The sequence below is a fragment of the Crotalus tigris genome, unplaced genomic scaffold (assembly GCF_016545835.1).
Source record: "Crotalus tigris isolate CLP2741 ecotype Arizona unplaced genomic scaffold, ASM1654583v1 scf7180000017648.698776, whole genome shotgun sequence".
Lineage (NCBI taxonomy): Eukaryota > Metazoa > Chordata > Lepidosauria > Squamata > Viperidae > Crotalus > Crotalus tigris.
The window spans coordinates 80,482-106,463 of record NW_024096540.1 but is presented as its reverse complement, the minus strand read 5'-3'; positions in this window follow the sequence as shown (position 1 = coordinate 106,463).

Below are 25,982 nucleotides of genomic sequence, written 5' to 3'. Positions count from 1 at the left end.
TCGAAGATCTTTTAGGTCTTGCCCCTCCCATAGGCTCTGTAATAACCATGCCTTCAACTTTATCTCCACTCTTCTGCTGCTGCTCTTTTTCTTTACGTTTATGGGCAGCTCGTGTCATCCTTTGTTCTTTTATCTCAAAATTCTGTACAGCTTGTTCCATAACCATCATTGAAAAGCCTCCTGCCATAACAGGCTCTTCCATTATCCTTGTTTGTGGGGGTGAAGACGATCTTGCCTTTAAAATAGAATGATAAAAATCTCTTGCCTTCAGAACTGTAGTTAATCTATGATGTATCCCCTCATAATTCACTATTATTCCTCTTGGAATCTCCCATCTAAACTGGATTTGACGATGCTTTAACTCATCAGACAGAAAAGCAAAGTCTTTTCTGCCTCTTAAAATTTTGGGAGGTATTTCTTTTAAAATTATCACATCTTGATCTGCAATTTGAAACTTTTGTTTGTAAAAAGCCTGTATAATTTCATTACAAGTAAATCTTCTAGAAAAGTAAATGACCACGTCTCTTGGTAAGTTTCTCTGTCTAGCAACCCGTGAGTTGACTCTAAAAAATTTTTCTATCTCATTCCCGATTATTTCAGGCCTCCAGCCCAGATTAAGAGCGATATCTTTCACAATAAGCATCTTTAAGTCTTCCTGAGGATTCTCTCTCAACCCTCTAATATGCAATGCATACTCCATCTCTCTATATTGTGACATGATTTGTTCGTCCTGTGTGATTTCTATCTTATTCTCTACCTCCTCCATCCTAGATTCCATTCTTGTTGCATTTTCAGTAATCTCCTCGATTGTATCATCAATCCTCTCTATGTGCAGAGCAAGGCCCTGAAAGGCAAAAAGTATGTCCTCCCTTATTTGCTTATTTTTAGCCTCCAATAGTTCTTCTGTAACAGCCCTCTCTGCAATTATAAGATCTTTTACTTCCTCCTTAATATCCAAAGCATGCTTTTTTAAAGCTTCTTGTAAATCTTTAAGAGAAATTGCAGGAGGAGGAGAGGGTGGAGGTGATTTTGGTTTCTGGGAAACAGGCTGGGTCATTGGGGAAGAGATAGTAACTTTAGGAGGAGGAGGCAGACGTTTTGAAGCCATTTTCATTAAGTTCTAAGAAGAAAGATTCTTGTGTTTTTTTTAAAAAAAGGAAAAAAAAATCACAGTTCTTTTAAATATTCCTTAAAAAAGAAAAAAGATTACAGAGAAAAAAAAAGAACAAGAAATAAAAAGACAAATTCTTGCTTCTATATTTAAAGCATTAGTCTGTATCCGGATTTTAACTTTGTAATGCAGATCAAACAAGAAAGACAATCGCCATTTTGCCTTTCACTTTCCCTTTCTTCAAAAGGGAAAGTAAACAAAAAAAGAGGGGGAAGATGCTTGCAGGAGTTAAAGTCACAATAAATCTTAAATCCACTTTCTCCTGGTCTGCTCCGTCTGCATTTGAATACTCACAAGCCTCCAAAAAAAGCAGATGTGGGAGCGGCGCCTTGCTTCATCCCAGAACTTCGGGACAAAGATGTCCTGGAATGCAGAGTTGGCTCAGGCTCCAAGGGAGCTCTACCCTCCGATCCCTGAAATTATGGGGATCCAGGGGAGCTCTTACCTCTACCTGAGCAGCTCTTCTCTTCTCTTTCTCCCAGAGTAGAGTGTAAGGACCCACCCCACTTTGCATCTTAAGAAGACAGAACTCTTGGAATAATTCTTCCAACAGGAATCCTTTATTAAGAAGAAGTGGTTGCAGGCGTGCTAGACAGGACTTGGGGTCCAAGCTCTCCCATTCAAGGTTTTAAGGGGTTCCCCAGTAGTCCCACCCAATCACCCCCCCTTCCAGTGATAGTTTCAGGCATCACAAATCCACCCCTTTATTCCTTTCTTCCGTCTGGATGGAGACTTCAGATAAACTACATGAAAGGTAATTAGCTCCCTTTGTTATGGTAAGGTTCAAACTCTTTGATGTTGCAATAAACACATTCAGCTCCTTAGAAGTATACTGAAGGAAGTGAGGGCCATAAAGCCCCTTTGTTCTGCCCCTTCTCTCCCTCTTATGGCAGAATCCAGAGAAGGCAGAGTTGGGATTTTCTATGTTTGATAATTAAAGATGAAATATATTTGGATTCTGACATAGAGATTCAAGCCACAGGACAGCTGATTGTAAAAGTCCTGCAGCTTTTACACAACCCAGGAACGGGCTGCTTTGTGAAAAGCAGCCATCGTAGCTGCTTGATCCACAGGAACTCGAGAGTGGCAACAAGTTGTAGAAGAATGGAGTGTTTGTAGGATGGAAATAAATTTATTATTTAATATTTTGTATGGATTGTAAGAACAAGTACCATGTGTGTTCTAGCTAAGGGGGGAGGGGTGTTGTGTCCTGAGCTTGAAAATGCAGGCTCAGGACATTGCAAGTTTCCTGGGCAATTGCAAAAGCTGCCCGGGACGACTGAGTGGCGCTGACCAAGTGCACATGCGCAAGGCGCGAAAAGTGCATAGAAATGTTGCCATCTTGTCCGGGGAATGGGGACGTATAAAAGGAGGTCTGCGTGCCTTTGCTCGTTGTTGGAATTTGAAATAAGCACAATAAAGAGCTGTTCTAGAAACATGTGTATTCTTCATTCACCATCACTCCCAGGACTTAAGAATTTGTACTTATATTTTATGATTATTTGTATGAACTTGTCTTCTTTTTTCTTTTTTTCATATTTGTGATTTTAATAATATAGTAAATTATAATCAATAAGTAATATATTACTATTTTAAATTTATTACAACTAATTAGTATTGAGCATTGTTAATTAGTAAAATGAATGAGATATATTGACTGACTTGTTATTTACATGACTATATTGAAAACTGTTTAATACTAGAGTAATCATTAAGATTTAATATGTATACCCGGATGGGTTTTCTTGCTGAAGCGATGTTATTTTGTGGGATTAATCCCACCTTTGTGTTTACCCCTTTCCTTTGGTTTAATCTTTTTGTATGTTTCCCTTTGTTTTACCTTTGTTGACCCTATTCCTTTGTTACCCTTATAAAACTCAATAAAATATTTATTAAAAAAAATTCATCCATGGGATCTTTCCTAGGTTCTCTCTGAGCTTGTCAAAGTCATCTTTTTTATTAAAAGTTTTATAAATTTATTACAATATAAACCCCCACCCCTTCCCCCTCCCCCCACTTCCCAGAGCTGATTACAGGGTAAAACAAAACAATAAACAAATATAATCCAACTAACATAAACCAACTATACTATCAATCAAAACCATAAGACACTTTAACTCCTTATCAATACAAATATTAACAAATTAAATAAATAATAATAATATAATTAAAGCTATTAATAATTATCTAAAATCTACTCAAAAGCAAGATAATACTTTTCAACTTCATATTTCTTCTGAATATAATTAATCCATCTTCTCCAAACCATAATATATCTTTCTTGTGAATGGTCCTTCAAATAGGCGGAGATCTTCGCCATATCTGCTAAATTAGATACTTTAAGTATCCATTCTTCTAAAGTAGGCAACAAATTTTCCTTCCAATATTGCCCCACCAATAATCTTGCAGCTGTTATAAGGTTCAACATCAAATTAGTTTCTTTAACATCAAAATCTACAATAATACCCAACAAAAATAATTGCGGAGTAAACTTAATCTTTTTCTTAAAAATCTTTTGAATATTCCACCAAATCTTGATCCAAAAAGCTTTAATATCTCTACAAGTCCACCAAATGTGGAAATAGGTTGCATCTAAATTTCCACATCTCCAACATTTAGGCTGTAAATTCGGATACATACGGGACAACTTTTGGGGATCCAAATGCCATCTATAAAACATTTTATAAAAATTTTCTCTCAAATTTTGCACTTGAGTAAATTTTACGTTTCTAACCCAAATTGTTTCCCATGTATCCAATAAAATTGGCTCTTGAATATTTTGCGCCCATTTGATCATACAATCTTTAACCAACTCTGTTTCAGAATCCAATTCTACTAAAACATTATAAATTCTTTTTATATGAGCTTGACTTTGATCTTTAATCTGTTTTACCAAATTCACATCCTCTAAAGTAATTCCAACCTTTTGATCTATACTCCACCTCAATAACAATTGATTATAATAAAACCAAGAATATACAATATTTTCTTGCTTCAACTCAATAAAAGGCTTTAATTGCCAATGCTGCCCAACCAAACTAAGTAATTCCTTATAAGAAATCTTATCCAAATTTACTCCCCTAGATACTCCCTCGATCATGTGTCCTGGAATCCCCCAAATTGGGATTTTATAATTTAACCTATAATAATATTTCTTCCAGACACGGAACAAAGCACTTCTCAAAATATGAGTTTTAAAAATCTGATCAACCTTTTTATCATAAATTAAATACGCATGCCATCCAAATAATAAATCCCATCCCTCAAGAGAAAGAATATTTTTATTTGTTAAGTTGAGCCAATCACTAATCAACATTAAAGCCACCGCATCATAGTACAATTTTAAATTAGGTGCCTTCAATCCACCTCTTTCCCGTGTATCCTGCATAATTTTGAATTTAACTCTCAGCTTTTTCCCTGCCCAAATAAACTTATTAATCCCCTTCTGCCATTCCTCCAGATTAGCATCTTTTTTCAAAATAGGTTCATTTGAAATAGAAAAAGAAACTTTGGAAGTATATTCATTTTAACTGCCGAAATTCTTCCCAACAAAGATAATTGTAATTTTTTCCAATTATTTAAATCTTTTTGCACTTTTATCCATAATGTCTCATAGTTATTTTTATACAATTTAGCATTAGAAGCAGTTAAATAAACTCCTAAATATTTAACCTTTTTCACTATTTCAAAACCTGTTAATCTAACCATAACGTCCTTTGCCTTCATAGACATATTTTTCGATAATATTTTAGTCTTATTATTATTTACCTTAAAACCTGAAACCTTCCCATACTGAGTTAAAATTTCAACCAAATCTCTAACCGAATCTGTCGGTTGAGATAATGTCACAACCAAATCATCAGCAAAAGCTCTCAATCTATAATCACTCTTATTTATTTTTATTCCCTTTATTCTAGGTGACTCCTGAATTTTAATAAGTAAAATCTCCATTGTTAAAACAAATAACAATGGAGATAAAGGACATCCCTGTCTTGTACCCTTTTCAATTTTAAATGCTTCTGTTAAACCTCCATTAACTATGATTTGTGTAGATTGTTGTTGATATATTGCCTTAAGGGCAAGTAAAAATTTATCCCCAAAATTCATTTCCTCTACTACTTTGAATAAAAATTGCCAGTCTAATTGATCAAAAGCTTTTTCAGCATCTAAAAAAATCAAAGCAGCAGGGATTTGATTGTTCTTATTCAAATACTCAATTAACAATTTGTCTAACATTGTATTTCATATATCTTCCAGATTTAAATCCAGATTGGTCACTATGAACCAATTGCTTCAAAACTCGCATTAGTCTATTTGCCATTATTTTTGAAATTTTTTTATAATCTGTATTCAAAAGAGATATAGGTCTATAATTTTTGGGCTGGGTCAAATCTTGATCCTCCTTCGGAATCAATGATATAAAAGCCGTTCTCCATGATGGAGGTACCTCTGCTCAGAATATTATTAAAAAGTTCCTTCAATGGTTCTATAATTTCTTCAGATAACATTTTATAATAAATTGCTGTTAATCCATCTGTACCTGGAGCCTTACCAACTTTCAGTTGTTTAATTGCCCATATAATCTCATCAGAAGTAATTAAACCATTAATCTCATCTCTTTGATCAGTAGTAAGTTTAGGAAAATGTGATTCCTGTAAACACTTTTCTATATCTGAAACTTGTTTGTTTTCACTAGCATATAACTTTGAATAAAAATCTAAAAAACTCCTTTTAATCAAATTTTGTTGATAAACTTCTTTACCTTTATAATTTATTTTTTCTATAATCCTTGATTTCTGTTTCTTTCGTAGTTGGTAAGCCAACCACCTACCAGGTTTATTTGCATTACAAAATGCATTATGTTTCATATACTTCAAATTAATTGCAATCTGATCAGCTATTAACATATTAAATTGCTCCTTAAGCAAACTAATAGAAGCCTTTAAATTATTGTCCAATGGATTTAATATAAGAGCCTTTTCCTTAGATTTAATCTCTGCTTCCAACTCTTTACATTTCTGCATCTGTTTACGTCTATGCATATTATTCATATAAATCAATACCCCTCTCATATAAGCTTTATTAGCATCCCATACCATTGGCATCGAAGTACCCTTATGCACATTCAAAAGAAAAAATTCCTTTAAATAATCTCTACATCTCTGTAAATTCCCCTCATATCTAAATAAATTTTCATTCAATCTCCAAGTCCTTCTGTTCCCATCTTCAGTAGATAGCTCCATCCATACAGGACTATGGTCTGATAATATTCTTGGGAATATCTTGACATTCTTCACCCTAGAAAAGAGATCATTAGTAATTTAAAAAAAAAGTCAATTCTGGAGTACGACTGATGCCTGTCCGAAAAAAAGTGAAGTCTCTTTCTTCCATATTCCGTTCATGCCAAATGTCTCTAAGATCCAAATTCTCCTTCAAATAAAAAAAAACTTTAGGTAATTTTGCATGATTAGGAGATTTAAAAGAACCCTTTTTATCTTAGAGTCTAAAACACCATTCCAATCTCCCATCATAATTACTGATTTATAATCTAATTGAGTTATTTTCTGATGTATCATCTTATAAAAATATTTTTGTTGCTGATTAGGAGCATATAGTCCAATAACAAGACTTCTCTTGCCATTTAATAATAAGTCAATAATAACATATCTTCCTTGTGGATCAGTATCAATTAACTTCGGTGATAAGTCTTTCCTCACATAAATAACTAATCCTGCTTTTTTCTGCAGGGCAGAGGCTGTGAAATGTACTCCCAGCCAGGAGTTAATCAAATATTTTTCATCCTTTGAAGCAATATGAGTCTTTTGCAAACATATAACATCATTCTTATGTTGTTTCAAATAGTAAAATACTTTCTTTATTTTCTGCGGTGAATTCAAACCATTAACATTCCATGTCAGGAACTTTGCCATATCTAATGGCTTGAAGCCTTTGGAACACTGCATCTAAATCCACAGTTGAAGACTTCTTTGGTCTTGTTCCTCCCACTGGCTCAGAGGTAGAAACCTGTGTAGTAACTCCAGCATCTACCTTTTGTTGTTCTTTTTCTCTACGTTTATGGGCTGCACGAGTCATTCTCTGTTCCCTTGGTTCTTCTCTTATCTCCAAACACTGTTGCATTGATTCAACCAACAACTCCTCTCCTGTTGGTGACATTGCTCCTGCAGCCAACTGACCTTCATTTCTTCTAGATCTTGGAGATGGTGGTGCACCTGCCTTCAGAACAGAAACGTAAAAATCTCTTGCTTTTAAAATTGTGTTTAATCTATGATGTGTTCCAAGATAGTTCATCACTATACCAACAGGTACATCCCATCTAAATTAAATCTGACGCTTCTTAAGCTCCTCAGCCAAAAAAGCAAAATCCTTTCTTCTTCTCAAAATTTTAGAAGGTATTTCTTTTAAAATTATAACATCTTGTGCTGCAATTTGAAATCTTTGATTGTAAAAAGCCTGTATAATTTCATTGCGAAGTGATCTTCTAGAAAAATAAATAACCACATCTCTTGATAAATTTCTCTGCTTCGCAATCCATGAATTAACTCTAAAGATTTTTTCAATATCTCCCAACATTTCTTCAATTCCACATCCCAAAATGAATGCCAGTTCTGCAGCAATCTCTTCTTTCAAATCATCTTTCACATTCTCCTTCAACCCTCTTATTCTCAAAGCAAACTCCATGTCTCTGTATTGTGACATCACAATTTCATTCTGTGCTGCATCCACATTATTTTCAACTCTTTCAACTCTTCCTTCCAATCTTTCAACATTTCCAGCCACCTCATCCACCCTATCATCCAGCCTTTCTACATGGGCCGCAAGCCCCTTAAGAGCCAACAGAATATCTTCCCTCATCTGATGGTTTTTCTCCTCTAAAAGCTCTTCTGTCTCAAATCTGATCTTTTGTATAGCTTTCTCCAAAGAATCCTGAACCACATTCTGTATATCTTTAAGTGTAAATGCAGGAGGTGGGGAGGGTGGTGGAGACTTTGGCTTAGTTTGCTGTGTAGTTTGTGTTACTGGAGAAGAAATTGAAACTTTAGGCAGAGAAGAAATTCCAGGACGTTTTGAAGCCATTTTATATAAAAAAGGGAAAGAGATGAAGAAAAAGAAAAAAAGAAAAAAAAAACACTTCTTATAGCAAATTAAAATAAAGGGGTATTAAAAACAACTCATTATTGAAACTTTGTTGCCAAGTAAAAGTGAAAGTCTTCAGAAAAAGAAACAGGATTCTTCTGCCATTTTTTCCTTTCATTCCCTGTGTTAGAATAATTAACTGGAGAAGATATTAATTCTTTCTTGAGTTAAAGTAGAAATCCAAAATCATAGTTCAAATCCTCCTGAACAACTCTGTCTGCTTTAAATATTACTCACAGTTCTCTTTAAGCAGCAGATGTGGAAGCTGCATCTGGCTTCGTTCCGGAGAACAAAGGCTTCCTGGAATGCGGAGACAATCCAAACTCCGAAAGAGCTCTCACCCTTCGTCTCTCAAAAAAAAGCTTTGGGAGGCTAGAGGAGCTCAATTTCTATCTGGAAATACTCACCTTCCTCCCTTTGCCCGGGAAGAAGGTTCCAAGTCGCAAAACAGCTGATTGTCTCTGTCTTGCCGGCTTTTACACATTTCCAAGACAGGAGGCTAAGAAAAAAGCCTCCATCGCTGCAGCGATCGCCACGGGAAATCCAAAGTCATCTCTTTTGAAGTTTAGGACATTGGTTGGATTGTTTTCTATTGCTAGTATTTGCATTATATTAAATTCCAGTAGGTTCTGGCAATTTTGATTCCCTCTATCACTTTTTCTCTATTTGTAAGGATTATCTTTGTGTCTAGTTCCCTTCTCCACCTTTTGGATGACTGTCAGAACCCATTTCTCTGTTGGGGGGATTTGGTTCTGTTCCTTTCAGGTTCTTTCTGTGGGTTCTGTCATTCTCCTGAGGGGAAGGGGGAGACTCCATGGAATGCATCATTTCTCCTTTTGCTTAGCTACAATGTATCCTCTCTGCCTTTCCTATCTGCTTGCTCTTTGAACTATTTCTCCTTGATGTCAACCTGGGGTGAGAAAGGAATGTGTCTCCGGCCATCTGACTTATCTCTCGCTGTGGAAGAGAAAGGTGCGAAGACCAACAACGTCTCCACAGGCATGGGAACGGACTCTGTTATCATCTCCATTCCCACAGCAGATCTAACACCTAGGGATTGACTTGTTTGAACTGACTGGATGAACTACTGGAGTGGGATTTGCTTGATGCTCTTTTAACCTATTGATCTGAGTGGGAAACCCTCAGATCCTATCTTCTATGCCTGCTGTCACCTTCTCCTAAGAAAGGTTCCCTTTGGAATGGAAACATTCCAGGAGTCCTGCTTTCTTGGGATGAGGTTTTGAAGTGGGTCCTTACATTAGGCAGGATCTGCCATAACAGTTAGCCCAGAAGGAAGTCTAAAATGTCTCACACTTCAAAATGTTGTTCACCCTCGACCAATATGGGCGTAGGTGCCAGAGGAGTCAGAGGCCTAAGATTTGAAGTGATCTTGGGTTTGAGTAAACTACAATGAAAAATAGGGTGAATTTGTCTCAGGCTCTTAGGAAACTCTAATTCAACGGTCACAGGGTTGATAATGTGTTTAATAGGGAAAGGTCCAACAAACTTAGGACCCAATTTTTTAGAAGGTTGTAAAGACTGCAAGTATCTAGTAGAGAGGTAGACCTTATCTCCAACCACAAAAGGTTTCTGCTCTACCCTCTTTTTATCGGCCTGAGCCTTATTGGCTTCTCTGGCCTCATCTAGGCCTTTTTGTACTATCAGCCAGGTATTTTGCAACTGTTTGATCCAATCTTGCAAGGGGGGAATATTACGTTCCCTAGTGGGCAATTCCGGTATGGGAACAAATGTCTGACCATTAACAGCCTGAAAACGGGTATAACCAGTATTGGAATGCACAGCATTGTTGTAAGAAACCTCAAGAAAAGGCAACAGATCAGTCCAGTTGTCCTGTTGATAGTTGATACAACATCTGAGATGCTGACCTAGAATTGAGTTCAATTGTTCTGTCCCATTCGTTTGAGGATGATGACTAGATAACAACCCCTGACTAGAACCCAAAAGGTCCAAAAAGGCTTTCTAGAACTTGGAGGTGAATTGAACCCCTGGTACAAAATTATACATTGTGGGGCACTGTGAAACTGTAGATGTGTTGTACAAAATGTTTAGCCAGCATTTTGGGCATTGGGATCTTTGGGCATTCGAAGCAGAAGATGTCAAAGATTGGATGTCTGTCCAAGTTCAACGTCTCTCACCCAGAGCGCTGGAACTCCTACATGGCCTGGGTGGAAAATTACCTAAGGGTTAACCAGGTTTGGGAAGACGGCTTGAAAGTGGAAATCCTGCTGTGCGTCTGCAGTCAGGACACTTTCGATGTAGCTGAGAACCTGGTAGTCCCGGCACCACTGGAGTCTGTCACCTATACAGACCTAAAAAACATGCTGAAGAATCACTTCCACCCCAAGCTTTCTGTGATCGTGTGGAGGCATGCTTTTAAGCAGAGGGATCAGAAGCCAGACAAGTCTGCTGCTGAGTTCATTGCTGCATTGAGACAAGCTGCCAGGCCTTGTGAATTCAAGGACCTTACGAGACCATTTTGTCTGCGTCCTGAGAAGCAGGGAGCTGCAACAAAAAACCTTTGCTAAAGCTGAAGTCACCTTACAAGATGTCTTATGTGAAGTTGCAGCAGAAGAAGCAGCAGGCGGCGCTGTGAAGGCTCTGCGGCTTGCCAGAAATGCTCCAGCCATCGCAACTGTCCATCAAGAGGTTGCTCAGGAAGTCCAAGACTCAGATCCTGAAGAGGAGGTGGACAGACTTCACCAGCCGGTGGTGAGAAGACTGTGAGAGAAACCAGACAAGGCCCCAGCAGCCCTTCAGTGTCTCAGGGGTGATTGTACGAGTCTAACTGGACTTGACTGGTTTGAGGTCCTGGGAATTCAGGTGACTGGTCTGAATAGTATGCAAACTCCAGGACTTGCAGAAGTCTGCAAAGAGTTTGCGGATGTGTTTAGTTCAGAGCTTGGTTCATACAAAGGGCCTCCCATCACACTGCGATTAAACCCAAATATTGCACCAGTTAGGATTAAGCCTAGGAGGATGCCATTCACCCTCAAAGGCAAGATTGATGCTGAACTGGACAAGCTGCTCCAGCAGGGCATCTTGGAACCTGTGGACTCAAGTCCATGGGAAACCCCAATCATGACGCTTTTAAAGGTTAACAGGGAAGTCCAAATTTGCACAGACTATAAGTGTACTCTGAACACAGCTTTGCAACAGCATACATACCCTGTACCAGTATTGAGTCATATTATGGCCTCCCTTAAAGGGGGAACACTGTTTGTGTTATGTCCTGGGCCGGCAGGCACAGGCTGCAGCGATTGGCCCGGGGAGACAATGTGGATGCCCAGGACAAGAAAGGCTGTTTCCAGCCTTTGCAATGATTGGCCAGCAAGGTATTGTGCAGGGGGGCTATAAAAAAACCTGTTATATTTTAAAACCTGTTCTGTTGGTGTTGCAATAAAGGAGACTGTTGGAACTCATTGCTTCATCTCAATGCCTCTTTTCCTGAAACAGAACATTGGCGACAAGGATGGGATGCCTGCAAGGCAAACAGATTAAGAAGCCAAGCTGACTCACCACAAGGGGGCTTGCAGCTCGGAGAAGTGTGGTTCCTGGAGATTGACTTAGCCTGCCAGCACTGAAAAGGGGGCCCCATCTCAATCCTTGCAGCAAGAGGCGTGGACGAAATTCCTGGGCTGAAATGATGGCAAAGATAGGCTAGCTTTCAGAATTTGACACAGCTCATCCAGAACGCTGGAGTTCATATGGGACCCAGGTGGAGAACTACCTCCGGGTGAATCAAATTCGTGAATATGACCTCAAAGCTGTCACACTGCTGTGTGTGTGTGGGCAAGAGACCTTCGAGATTGCGGAGAATCTGGTCACCCCAGCACCACTGGAATCAATCACCTACACAGAATTGAAGAGGATGCTTTGAGAGCATTTTGAACCCAAGCTCTCAGTGATTCCCTGGTGACACGCATTCAAATAGAGGGACCAGAGGCCTGGTGAGTCTGTAACAGAGTTTGTTCAGGCCTTGCGACAAGCAGCTAGGCCCTGCAAATTCAAAGACTTGGAGGAGAGACTGAGGGATCGGCTGGTCTGTGGCCTGCGAAGCCGGGAGTTGCAGCAGAAGCTCTTCGCGAAGGAAGGCCTCATGTTCCAAGATGCCCTGAGGGAAGTTTCAGCCGAAGAAGCAGCAGGCGGAGCTGTGAAGGCCTTGCGGTATTCCAAGCTCCCTCAAGTTCCAGCCACCGTGCATCAAGAGGTTGCTCACGAAGAATCCGAACAGGATTCAGAATTGGAAGTGGACTGGCTGCATCAGACTCCAGGGAGAAGGCCTCATGGAGAGAAGGCCCAGCCAGCATCATCCCCTTGGTGCATTAGGTGTGGAGGCTGCCATCGCTGCGCAGACTGCCGTTTTCACTCTGCCATCTGCAGGGCCTGTGGGAGGCAAGGCCACATTGCTTCCATCTGTTTGGGTTGCCAGAAGGAACGTTATCCAGAAGAATTGCCTCAGAAAGATCCCCAGCCAGAACAGGGTGGGCTTCTGCGCGTCACGTAGGAGCATTTTTAGAACGGGGGCCCACAGGCAACTTAGGAAGAAGCTTCACATTGACATGAAGTTGCAAGGGGTCCCCTTGTCGATTGAGCTGGACACTGGGTCGGCTCTATCGATCATCTCTCTAGATACCTTTAACAAGGTCTGCAGCAGAAGTGGCCTACAGGTGAAACTCAGGCCGTCAGACCTCATCCTCACAGATTTCCAAAATTCCAGAGTCAACGTGAGGGGGAGGCCACACTCAAGGTGCAGCATAGGAATTTTGAGGGGCTACAGGATGTAGTTCTGGTTTGGGGAGACCGTACGAGTCTCGTTGGACTTGACTGGTTTGAGGCCCTGGGAATTCAGGTGACGGGAATACACAGCATGCAAACAACAGGCCTGGCTGGGGTCTGCAAGGAGTTTGCAGATGTGTTTAGTCCAGAACGTGGCACCTACAAAGGCCCTCCTATTTCTCTGAGGCTAAACCAAGCCATAGCCCCCATTAGAATCAAGCCACGTAGGGTGCCCTTTGTCTTAAAGGGTAAAATAGATGCAGAGCTGGATAAACTGATTCAGCAGGGTATCTTAGAGCCTGTGGATAGTAGTCCATGGGAAATGCCCATAGTTACGCCACTGAAGGCCAATGGTGAAGTCCGAATCTGTGTGGACTACAAGTGCACGCTTAACAAAGTGCTGTAGCAGCATTCGTGCCCAGTACCAGTGGTCAGTCACTTTCTAGCCTCCCTCAAGCGGGGCCAGATGTTTGCTAAGCTTGACCTATCAACAATTTCCAGTTGATGAGGAAACGGCCAAGGCCCAAACTATAGTGACTCACAGGGGGGCATTCAAGGTAAAAAGATTGCAATTTGGAGTAAACGTGGCCCTGGCATCTTCCAAAGTGTAATGGAATGAACGCTCTGAAATATCCCTGGTGTTTTCCCATAGTTTGAAGATGTTCTCATCGCTGGGGACTCAGCTGACAATTTAGCCGAAAGGCTGAGAGCCGTTTTGCTACGTTTCCGCCAAGCGGGGCTGAAGCTTAAGCAAGACAAGTGCAAGATCGGGGTGTAAGCTCGTCCTAACTACAGGCACGAAACCCATAAACTAGGAACGATGCAGGATTCCACGAAGTCGTTTGGTTTATTACGTTGCTAAGTTGAAGAGAAAGTCAGCTCTGGAAAACTTCCCATTCCAGCGTGCTAAATAAACCCCGCCACCACACCCATAGTCCACACCCTAATCACCAATCACCACTCCGCCCACACCACGCCCTCATGTCTGTCAGACCCAGCTTCCTGGTTTTCCGAAAACAGCAGATCAGTCCAAATCAACCCCCAGACGCGCGTCACCGGCAGGACGCCATCAGCTGAGCGTCGGCAGCCCGTTGGAACCAGCGCCCACCAAATCAACCCCCGGACGCGCGTCGCCGGCAGGACGTCATCAGCTGAGCGTCGGCAGCCCGTTGGAACCAGCGCCAACCATCTGACTCGCGGCATCGCCGAGACCGCCTAGCAGCGTCGCAGTCCGCTTAGTTGGTAAGTTGTGCGCTGGGTCTGACATTCGGCCTCCCCTCACCACAGGACCCCCTGGAATAGAACGTCACAGGTTAAAGTATCGTTTGGATAACAGTATCCATATACTATTTAACCCCCCCGTTAGGTCTCGGCTTATTTGGCCATATTTTATGGTATCTTCGGAGCAGCTTCGGGGCGAAGACCTTTTCACTCTGCACCCATGAGGCATCGGATAGGGGATATCCTTTCCATAATATCAGGTAGTATAGTTTGCCCCCCCGCCATCGTGAGTCCACGATATCCTGTATTTCATACTGTCCCGGTGTTACAGGTCCAGGAGGATCCGTATGACTGTCCCTTCCTATTGGCTTTAACAAACTCACGTGGAAGACCGGATGTATTCTACCAAGGAAGACCGGCAGTTGGAGTTGTACCGTAACAGGATTAATGATGCGTATTATGCGAAATGGACCCACGTATTTCGGCGCCAACTTCTTGCAGGGTACCTGTAACTTAAGATATTTGGTCGAAAGATATACCTGATCACCTATTCGGAATTGGGTTGATATACTACGACCCTTGTCTGCCTGTTCCTTTGCTATTTGTCCCGCCTGTGTCAGCGCTTTCTTTACTGTATGCCACACTTGGCTGGCACGGGACATCCAGTCCCCTGGCTTCTGGGCCAGGGAAGTCAGTGATTCACAACTTGATAAGGGATTCAGATCATAGCCATATACTACTTGAAAGGGGGTCAACCCGGTACTCTTATGCACTGCGTTGTTATAAGCTAGTTCGGCAAAGGGTATATAATCCATCCAATCCACCTGTTGGTGAGATACATAGCAACGGAGATATCGTGCAACGGCTGCACTGGCTCGTTCCGCTGCCCCGTTGGTACATGGATGGTATGCGGAGCTCAACCCTTGGGTGGTTCCAATACAGGCAAGAAATTGACGCCAGAATCGAGCCGTGAATTGAACCCCGCGGTCTGAGATGATTCGTCGGGGAGCTCCATGTAATCGATAAATGTGTTGTACAAATAGCCTCGCTAGTTGCGCTGCAGACGGCAGCCCTTTGCAGGGTATAAAATGGGCCTGCTTGGAAAATAAGTCTATCACTGTCCATATAACTGTGTAACCTTTAACATTTGGTAACTCCACAAGGAAATCCATGCCAATGTCTTGCCATGGCCGTACCGGATCAGACACTGACTGTAACAATCCCATTGGCTTCTTAGGTATTACCTTTGCCTGTGCACAAACTCTACATTCTTTTACGTATGTTTCAATATCTTTTCTTAAGCTTGGCCACCAGAATCGCCGTCTTGCTAGGTGTAATGTTTTTACAAAGCCAAAGTGACCTGCTATTTTGGAGTCATGACATTGATGGTATACCTGGCTCCGCAGTTCCTGAGGGATATACAACTTATCTCCATACCAGGCCAAACCATTACGATGGGTCAATATACCGGGATTTGCTTATATCCAAGGATCGGTTACTAAAGCTGTTTTTATTTCTTCTTCAAAAGTTGCTAGTTTTGTGCAGACTTCTACCTTTTCGGACTCCCTATCACACTGAGGTATGACAGCCTGGATCACCTGTTCTCTCTTGCTATCGTATTGGGGCATTCGGGAGAGTGCGTCTGCTAGAAAGTTCTTTCCACCCGGAACAACCTTTAAACAGAACTTGAAACGTTGAAAATACTGTGCCCATCGGACGTGTTTAGGCGCTAGTTTTCTTGGTGTTTGAAGCACTGTTAGGTTCTGGTGATCTGTCCAGACCTTGAAGGGATGCTGAGCCCCCTCCAACAGATGGCGCCAGGTGGACAATGCCCATTTCACCGCGAATGCCTCTTTTTCCCACACTGCCCAACGTCGTTCTGTTTCAGTGAATTTTTTGGAAGTGTAGGCACACGGTTGTAGCATGTTTTTCTCATTACGCTGCAATAAAATAGCACCAACGGCTACATCGCTAGCGTCAGCCTGTACAATAAAGGGCTTATCCGGGTCAGGATGTACCAACACCGGCTCCTGTGCAAACAAGCTTTTTAACTTTTCAAAGGCCTGTTGGCATGCCATGGTCCATTCCAACGGTTGTTTTGGCCGGGGTTTTCCAGCATTTTGCTTGGTACGTAATAACTGAGTCAATGGTAGAGCCACATCAACGAAGAACGGTATGAACTGACGGTAAAAATTAGCGAACCCCAAAAACCGCTGTAATTGGCAACGAGTTCTTGGGGCTTGCCATTCTAATACACTGCGTATCTTATTAGGATCCATCTCTATCCCCATCGCAGAAACCCGGAATCCTAAATAATCAATACGGTCTTTGTGGAATTCACATTTTGATACTTTACAGTATAGTTTGGCATCCAGTAATTTTCTCAACACCATTCGAACTAATCGTATGTGGTCTTCCAGTGTATGCGAGTATATGAGTATATCATCTAAGTATACAAGTACACCCCTATAAAGATGGTCATGCAACACTTCGTTGATTAACTGCATGAATACAGCCGGAGCCCCCTGTAGTCCGAAAGGCATCACCTTGAACTGATAGCTCCCTAATAGACAGTTAAAGGTGGTTTTCCACTCGTCTCCTTCCCTAATCCGTATCCTATAATATGCCTCACGAAGATCTAATTTTGTGAAAATCTTGCCAGTGGCCAAATGGGCAAGGAGGTCTTTCATGAGAGGTAGTGGGTATATGGGTTCTACGCATACCGCGTTAAGCCCTCTGAAATCGACGCATAACCGTAATCCTCCGTCCTTTTTCCCCTGAAATATTACGGGTGCTGCTATTTTAGAGCGCGCCGGCTCTATGAAGCCCCTAGCCAGGTTTTTATCGATATACCCCCTCATTTCCTTTAGTTCTGCGAATGTCATGGGGTACATTCTGGGTTTAGGAAACTTTGCCCCAGGAATAAGTTCAATGGCACAATCCGTTTCCCTATGGGGTGGCAGGGTATCACACTCATGTTCACTAAATACTGCTGCCAGATCGTTGTAAACTGACGGGTATCCGAATCTGTCCCCTTCCGGTATTGGTTCTACAGCACCCAGCCCTTTGTCTCCACTATGATCAGGTGTAGGTAGCGGCTGAGGACCCATGGGCAACCGCAAGCGTTGGGACCCATCCTCCCACCAGATGGTTGGTGTCCACTTATCCAGCCAGGCCAATCCAAGAATGAGGGGTTCGGACATAGAAGGGACCACGATGAATCTGATAACCTCCCAATGACCACCTACATCCATTCTGACCGGCTCTGTCACCAACGTGGTTGGAGCCCCCCCTAGCAATGAGCCATCCACCTGCTCGAAGCGGATCGGGGATTTTAGTCGAGTCACCCTAATCCCCATCTGTTGTGCTACCCCCCTATTAATTAAACACCGGGTGCACCCGGTATCGAGCAATGCTTGAAAAGACCTCGCTTCTCCAGTAATCGGGCCTGTAAGAGTTACTGGAATGGTGAATGGGACGATGGGTTCACTCACCATTGGATCTTCTACAGGACCGTCCTCCTCGTATTCCTGCAACATGGGGGAATGTTCACCGGAAGGTGGCTGTATCGGTGTCTGCCCCGTTTGGTGGGCTACCCGTGACTTCTCCGCTGTTTTCTGCGGTGTAGACCCTGGTTTGCCGATCGCCGTTGGTGTACCTAGTATTGCTGGTAGTCCGCACTCTGCCGCTCGGTGTCCTGGTCGGTTGCATCGGAAACACCTAAAGACGGCCTTCGGGCGCGCTGTCTCCGGTGCGGCCTGGGCCGTCCGACCTGTGGGCTGGTCTTGGCTCCGGCGGGGTGGTGGTCTATTCTCACGCCCACTGGAATGCTCCCACAACCCAATGTCCAGTTCCATAGCGGCTTTAAACCAATCGGTCAGACGTCCCCCTATCCCTCTAACTATACATGCTCGGCGTATCTCGTTATCCAATCCATTACGAAAGTGGTGAACCAGTAAACGATCCGGCCACGATCGCAGTCTCCCCGCTAATTTCTGGAACTCACAGATGTAGTCTTTTGCTGGTCTCCCTCTTTGTCGCAGGCCCACTAACTGGGCTTCCGCCGATTGTAAGCGGGTTGGGTCTTCGAATCTAGTTCATAATGCATCTAGGAAGAGCCTCACATCAGCTAGTTCTCTGGCCTGGTCGCTATAGAGATCAGCTGCCCATGCAGCCGCCTCTCCCTGTAGACTCGATGTGACTGCAACCACCATCGACCAATTGGACGAATATAGAGTGGAGTAGCGATCCAGGTGGTTCAGTACATGGCTAAGAAAGACTGCCAAGCGATCTGGATCCCCATCAAATGTAAGTGTTATCGGGGGAGGGTTCCACACCATGTTCTGAGGCCAGGGAGCTGGCGCTTGTCCTCCATACCGACCAGCCTCCGGGGATGGCCTAGGGCGAGTCCCTGCTCCTCCCCCTGTAGGTCCTGCGCCCATGTCCTCAGGGTCTACTGGCCTGTTCCCCAGTCCCCGCACCCCTATTCCATAATGTGTACGCTCCGTCCCCACCTGCCTTGCAGTAGGATCCCGTAGCGTGAAACGGTCGTCGGGGTGCAGGTTGAGGTCTGTACCGGACAGCTGGAACTGGGAAGTGTAAGGCCGGCTATCCTTGGCAGGGCTGTGAATAGTAGTGGGGTATATGCGTTCCCCAAACTGGTCTCTGAGCACATCCAACGTGTACTGCCCCGGGGCTGTGGAGCAGCTCCATTCCTCTTCGTGGTCCCCAGTTACCCGGCGCTCCCTCCAACCAGTAAAGCTTGGCGCCAACCGTCGTCCGCGACCATCCTCAGGGAGCCCCAGCGTCGGGCTAAACCACCATTCGCCCCCCGTATGCACCAAACGTTGCTGTCGGCTTCTTGGACCCTCAACCATGGGAGCACATACTTTTTCTTTCTGCCGAACCACCGGTGACTCCTCCCCTGTGCCGCCCGCTGCCAGGCCCTCCAGCTGTTCACCAGACTCCTCCGAGTCCCCACCTATGACAGGGTCCTCTCCCTGTGTTCCTTCCGCCATGACCCCTTGTCTCTGATGAGCGCCGGGCGTTATGAGTGAGTGAGAGCTGACTTAATGTAAGCTCGTCCTAACTACAGGCACGAAACCCATAAACTAGGAACGATGCAGGATTCAACAAAGTCGTTTGGTTTATTACGTTGCTAAGTTGAAGAGAAAGTCAGCTCTGGGAAACTTCCCATTCCAGCGCGCTAAATAAACCCCGCCACCACACCCATAGTCCACACCCTAATCACCAATCACCACTCCGCCCACACCACGCCCTCATGTCTGTCAGACCCAGCATCCTGGTTTTCCGAAAACAGCAGATCAGTCCAAATCAACCCCCAGACGTGCGTCGCTGGCAGGACGCCATCAGCTGAGTGTCGGCAGCCCGTTGGAACCAGCGCCGACCAAATCAACCCCCGGACGCGCGTCGCCGGCAGGACGTCATCAGCTGAGCGTCGGCAGCCCGTTGGAACCAGCGCCGACCATCTGACTCGCGGCATCGCCGAGACCGCCTAGCAGCGTCGCAGCCCGCTTAGTTGGTAAGTTGTGCGCTGGGTCTGACACGGGGTTACCTCCACAGAGTTTCTAGGATTCCACATTGATGCTCAGGGCATCCACCCTGCTGAATCCAAGCTGCAAGCAATTCAGCAGGCCCCAAGTCCCAAATCCAAAGGCGAACTTCAGGCCTTTCTGGGACTGCTAAATTTTTACCACTCATTCCTTCCTCACAAGGCTGCAGTGGCTGAGACGTTACCCCGGTTCTTGAACAAACAGTCCCTGTGGCAGTGGACACAAGCACATGAAAAGAGCTTCAAAGAGGTCAAGGCCTTGCTCTCTTCAAATGCGGTCCTCGCGCATTTCAATGAGAACTTGCCAGTGTGCATCGCCTGTGATGCATCCCCTTATGGGATTGGGGCTGTGTTAAGTCACTTGAAGGCTGATGGAACGCAAGTCCCAATAGCATACTACTCTAGAACCCTATCATCAGCTGAACGCAATTATGCACAGATAGATAGGGAAGTCTTAGCCATAGTGGCTGACATAAAGAAGTTCTATGACTTCGTATATGGCCGCCACTTCATGGTCTTTACAGACCAATAGCCATTGCTGGGGTTGTTCACAACGAACAAACAAACCTCACACATAATATCCCCACGAATGTTGAGGTGGTCTATCTTCCTGTCTGCATATGACCACACACTGGTTCACAAGCCAGGCAAAGAAATGGGTCATGCAGATGGTCTCAGCAAGTTGCCATTACAACAGATAGAGGCAGATCCAGCACCTGCCAATCACATCCTGTCTATTCAGGATTCGCCTTAATTTCCCCTCAGTGCTAGGGATGTGGCTGCAGAAACAGCCATCGATCACATGCTAACACGCGTGCTGACTTGGGCGTTGTCTGGATGGCCTGACACATGGCCAGGCTCAGAATTCCAGAGCTTCTGGCAGAGGAAGCATGAGATTTCCACCTTCAAGGGGTGTGTCCTATGGGGTAGCTGAGTAGTAATCCCAACCTCATTGAGGACTAGAGTTCTGCAGTCTCTGCATGAGGGACATCTTGGAATAGTCCGGATGAAGGCGTTAGCGTGCAGCCATCTTTGGTGGCCTGGGCACAACAAAGATGTCGAGGCCCAGGTCCACAGCAATTGGCCCGGGCAGACCATGTGGATGCCCGGGACAAGAAAGGCTGTTTCCAGCCTTTGCAATGATTGGCCAGCAAGGTATTGTGCAGGGGGGCTATAAAAGGGGGCTGCACCATTTTAAAACTTGTTCTGTTGGTGTTGCAATAAAGGAGACTGTTGGAACTCGTTGCTTCATCTCATTGCCCCTTTTCCTGAAACAGAACAGTTTGCAAAGCTTGATTTAGCACAGGCCTATCAACAGCTACCTATTGATGAGGCAACTGCTGAAGCCCAACAATAGTGACCCATGGGGGCACTTTTAAAGTAAAAAGATTACAATTTGGGGTGAATGTTGCTCCTGGCATATTCCAGAGCTTCATGGAGCGCACACTCAGGGGTATCCCAGGGGTCTGCCCCTATTTTGATGATGTCCTCCTTGCAGGGGAGTCATTGCTGAATTTGGCTGAAAGATTAAGGATTGTGTTGATGAGGTTCCGTCAAGTGGGCCTCAAATTAAAAAAGGACAAATGTAAAATTGGTGTTACTTCTACAGAATTTTTAGGCATTAAAATAGATGCTCAAGGCATCCACCCTGCAGAGTCTAAATTGAAGGCCATTCAGGAGGCCCCAAGTCCCAAGTCCAACAGCGAGCTTCAGGCTTTCTTGGGATTTCTTAACTTTTATCATGCTTTCCTTCCCCATAAGGCTGCTGTGGTTGAGCCGTTACACTGGCTCTTGGACAAGCAAGCTCCATGGCAGTGGACTGAAGTCCGTGACAGGAGTTTTAAGGAGATCAAGACCTTGCTCTTATCAAATGCGGTATTAGCCCATTTTAATGAGCAACTGCCTGTATGCATCACTTGTGATGCATCCCCTTATGGGGTGGGTGCTGTATTCAGTCACCTGAAGGCTGATGCGACCCAAGTCCCTGTGGCCTACTATTCAAGGACTCTGTCATCTGCAGAGAGTAATTACACTCAGATTGACAGAGAAGCCTTAGCAATAGTGTCTGGCATAAAGAAATTTCATGATTTCTTATATGGCCGCCACTTCACGGTCTACACAGACCATAAGCCTTTGCTGGGTTTGTTTACCACAAACAAACACCACACATTATTTCCCCATGTATGCTGAGATGGTCTATTTTCCTGTCAGCATATGACTACACTTTAATTCACAAACCATGCAGATGGCCTCAGCAGATTACCTCTAAAACAGATAGAGGCAGATGCTGCTCCTGCTATTAATATTCTCTCCATTCAGGAGTTGCCTGAATCTCCCCTCAATACTAGGGATGTGGCTGCAGAAACTGCCACTGATCACACACTTGCACGCGTGTTGACATGGGTGTTGTCGGGATGGCCTGACATGTGTCCAGATGCTACATTTCAAAGTTTCTGGCAAAGGAGACACACACTGTCTGCCTTTATGGGGGAGTAGAGTAGTTATCCCAGCCTCAATGAGGTCTAGGGTCTTGTCCTCTCTGCATGAGGGACATCCGGGCATAGTGCACATGAAAGTGCTGACGTGCAGCCATCTCTGGTGGCCTGGGCTTGATAAAGCTATCAAAGCCCAGGTGCACAGATGCCAGGTGTGCCAACAATCTTGGCCTGAAGTGCCTCAGGCCCCTGTACACAGGTGGGAGGAGACACAAACCCCTTGGTCAAGGATACATTTAGATTATGCTGGGCCCTTCCAGGGGCAATTCTTTCTTATCCTTGTAGATAGCCATTCCAAGCAGCTAGAGGTTGTACCTGTCTCCTCTACTACTACTGCTAGGACCATCCAGGTGCTAAGAGGAATCTTTGCAACCCGTGGCCTTCCTGATGTTCTTGTTTCTGACAATGGTCCTCAATTTACATTTTGTGAGTTCCAGGCTTTCCTTCAGGCCAACTTGATATGGCATGCAACGTCAGCATTCTTCCACCCTTCCACCAACGAGCAAGCGGAAAGAATGGTGCACACCACCAAAGACGTGCTCAAAAGACTAATGCATGGCAGCTGGCATCACAAGTTAGCAGACTTTCTTCTTGCACACAGTACCACACCTTGCACTGCCACTGAAAAGAGCCCAGCTGAACTCCACTGGGGCCACCACCTCATCACGAAGTTAGACAGATTGCACCCCAACCAGGTGTCTTCCCAGGTGTCACAGCCACGGGCTCCTCAGAGACTTCAGGTGGGCGATCCAGTCTGGGCGAGGAACTATGGTCCTGGGAGATGGCCACGTCCTGTGGCGCCACATCGATCAACTGCGCTGGCGGTTGTCCCCTGTTGATTACACCCCTGCCTCCGCTCTCGGGGGGAGGGGGCCCAGGAACTACGTCACACTTCAGGTCAACCTTCTGAGACACAATCTCACTGTTCCTGGGAATTGCCACAGGTCGCTAGGGATTTCCCAGGGGAGGAGCAATGGCATCCTCACGATTCAGCTATTATGCCAAACAGAGAGCAATTGCTCCCAAGAAGAAATCATCCCAAGGGGTGGTCGGAGTATCCGCAAGAGCGCCAAACAGGAATTCTCCTGAGGAGGGGTTTGCCATAGAGGTGGCTCCTGACTCTGGCACCTCGGCCACAGGGGACTGGGAGTATTGGGGCACACCTGCAATGCAGGTCACATCCGAGACTGGTCACGGGCTCGAGGGACTAAGTTCCCTGGAGCCATCCAGGGAAGTTGGGAAGTCCTCAACCACTTCAGCAGGTTGGGGAATTTCCTCTGCTCTAACGGAGCCTGGGAAGAGACCTAGCATCTCTGCCAGCATGCCTCACCAGGGGTCACCTGCAAAATTTGTGCATAAAAGTCCTGGTCTAGCGAGCCCACCAGACGGGCCAGTAGGCCAGGTGCCCTTAAGTACAAGTCCTGGTTTGCCTAGCTGGGCAAGTGAGCTGACAGGCCAGGCACCCTCCCTGACTTGGCATAGGTCACAAAGGGCTAAGGCCCTCCTAAGCACCTAGGTGAATATGTGAGGTTCCTGTTAGCACAAGGAAACCTTACTAGTCTAGGATAGGAGTTGGACCTACGTGGGGTAGAAGATAGACACAGAAAGTCCACATTAAAGGGTGGGTTGTTAGAGAACCCTATTATTTTATAAGAATGTTGCCTGCGTGTGAACAGGAATATTATTTATTATTATTATTATTATTATTGTGAAAAATTGGAAGGTGTGTGTTCTATCTAGGGGGAGGGGTGTTGTGTCCTGGGCCTCATGAGGGAACTCAGCAGGCCCAGAAATGTTGCAAATGGTCCCGAGCAACCTAAAAGCTGCTCTGAACCAGACTGGCTGGCGACGGACTACTGCGCATGCGCAAGGCGGAAGAAAGAGGGATTCGTATTGGCTGGACTGCCTGGAGGTTGGAAAAGGGCTGCGTGTCTGTTTGCAGTTGCTTGGAGTGGAGTTAAGGAGAAATAAAGAAGTTTGTTTTACGATGCGTCGTGTTTCAATGCCTCAAATCCCGAAACACAAAAAATACCACTAAACACATAATTAAGATCATTTTAACCTTCCTGGATCTGACTACTTAGAACAATAAAAATACCAAAAATATTGGCCATTTCAATGTTGCTAAGGACGGAAGAAGGTAAATGCTACAGTACTTCCAACTCAGGTGGATTACAATAATCCTAAATGGAAAGATTAAAATGGTTTTACAATCAAGAGTTCTTCTCTTTTAAGCTGATCTGTTTAGATTCCATTGCTCAAATTTCAACAAGGGAGCTACAAGATGACAGCATGAAAGACAATTTGGGTTGTTGGTTAAGCACTAGGCTAGAAACAGGGAGATTGCGAGTTCTAGTCCCGCTTTAGGCATGAACTTTAGATCAGTCACTCTGAGCGACTTTAGGTCAGTCACTCCCTCACAACCAAACTCATCTCACAGGGTGGTTGTTGCTGTGGGGAAAATAGGACAAGGAAAGAGTATTAGGCTTGAGTTATTTATAAAGGCAGGATAAACATGAATAAACATGAACCAAGATATACCTCAGCAGAAGTGACGGGGGGAGTGAGGGAATGGGAGCCAACCGCGTAAAATTATTAAACAGACCATGATATTAACAACGCTATGAAGGCTACCACCAATGGCTTAATAAAATAACCAAAACACCTTCATGGGATTAAAAACAGAGGTAACACGAGTATGAGAAAAGCTATGGTCCAAAGAATTTCCCCCTCCCCTCCTCCCCTGCCTTCATTTAAAAGGCAGCTCTCATCCACTCCTGAAGCTCTGAGTGTGGCAAAGCCTCAGCCGCTCACCTCAGGGCGGGGTCTGGGCAACTTTCTGATTAAGCGTCAGCTTAGGAGGCACACAGGTCATGTTTTCGGGGGGGGGGGTTGTGGGGTTGTTACTTTAAAACAGGGGATACCCTTCTTAGTTATTGTTAGTGCTCTGACATGCAGTAAGATGGTAAGTTCAAGGAAAAGCCATGGGTTGGCTTTTGTGTGATACAACTCTTGTGTTTTAAAAAAATGATTTAAAGATCTAGGGGAAAAAACCGCAGTGAGAGTAAACAAGTGAAGTTTGGCATACCGGCTGCCTAAAGCAAAAAGGTTTTATAAAACCTTAAAAAAACACTTGCCCAGGGAGATTTTGATGCAGGTTGGTCAGATGGATGGGACAGAGCACGTGCCCACAGAGAGGGCTTTGAGTGCTCCCTCTGGCATGCGTGCCATAGGTTTGCCACCATTGCCCTAGGATGACACCCAATGTCCTTGGAAGACCTCCAACAGTGGCGGATGACTATTTCTGTACTTCTTTCTCTTATCTAAATGAGCCAGCTTGTCTGTGTGTGTGCAAGTGCTTCTGGGTGGAGAAACATCATATAAATATGAGTGTGAAAATGTGTTCAAGGATCCCTCTTGCTAAGGGAGGTGTAAGGACCCACCCCACTTTGCATCTTAAGAAGACAGAACTCTTGGAATAGTTCTTCCAACAGGCATCCTTTATTAAGAGAAAATGGTTGCAGGCGTTCTAGACAGGACTTGGGGTCCAAGCTCTCCCATTCAAGGTTTT